We start from the raw sequence: 1,054 nt of genomic DNA on the forward strand, positions 1-1,054 counted from the left end.
CCTTGTCGGTCACATTGTTTGCAAATATTTTCTCCCATTCTAAGGGTTGTATTTTGGTCTTGTTTATGGTTTCCTTTGCTTTGCAAAAGCTTTTAAGTTTCATTAGGTCACATTTGTTCAGTTTTCTTTTTATTTCCATCTCTAGGAGGTGGGTCAAAAAGGATCTTGCTGTGATTTATTTTATAGAGTGTTGTGCCTAAGTTTTTCTCTAAGAGTTTGATAGTGTCTGGCCTTACATTTAGGTCTTTAATCCATTTTGAGTTTATTTTTGTGTATGGTGTTAGGGAGTGTTCTAATTTCATTCTTTTACATGTAGCTGTCCAGGTTTCCCAGCACCACTAATTGAAGAGGCTGTCTTTTCTCCACTGTATATTCTTGCCTCCTTTATCAAAGATAAGGTGAACATATGTGTGTGGGTTTATCTCTGGGCTTTCTATCCTGTTCCATTGATCTATATTTCTGTTTTTGTGCCAGTACCATACTCTCTTGATTACTGTAGCTTTGTAGTACAGTCTGAAGTCAGGAAGCCTGATTCCTCCAACTCCGTTTTTCTTTCTCAAGGTTGCTTTGGCTATTCATGGTCTTTGTGTTTCTATAGAAATTGTGAAATTTTTTGTTCTAGTTCTGTGAAAAATGCCGTTGGTAGTTTGACAGGGATTGCATTGACTCTGTAGATTGCTTTGGGTAGTATAGTCATTTTCACAATGTTGATTCTTCCAATCCAAGAACATGGTATATCTCTCCATCAGTTTGTATCTTTTTTAATATCTTTCATCAGTGTCATAGTTTTCTGCATACAGGTCTTTTGTCTCCTTAGATTGGTTTATTCCTAGGTATTCTTTCTGTTGCAGTGCTATATGGGAGTGTTTCCTTAATTTCACTTTCAGATTTTTCATCATTAGTTTATAGGACTGCAAGAGATTTCTGTGCATTAATTTTGTATCCTTTACTTTACCAAATTCATGGATTAGCTCTAGTAGCTTTCTGGTAGCACCTTTAGGATTCTCTATGTATAGTATCATGTCATCTGCAAACAGTGAGAGCTTTACTTCTT

The sequence above is a fragment of the Physeter macrocephalus genome, chromosome 8 (genome assembly GCF_002837175.3).
Source record: "Physeter macrocephalus isolate SW-GA chromosome 8, ASM283717v5, whole genome shotgun sequence".
In the NCBI taxonomy this organism is placed as follows: Eukaryota; Metazoa; Chordata; class Mammalia; order Artiodactyla; family Physeteridae; genus Physeter; species Physeter macrocephalus.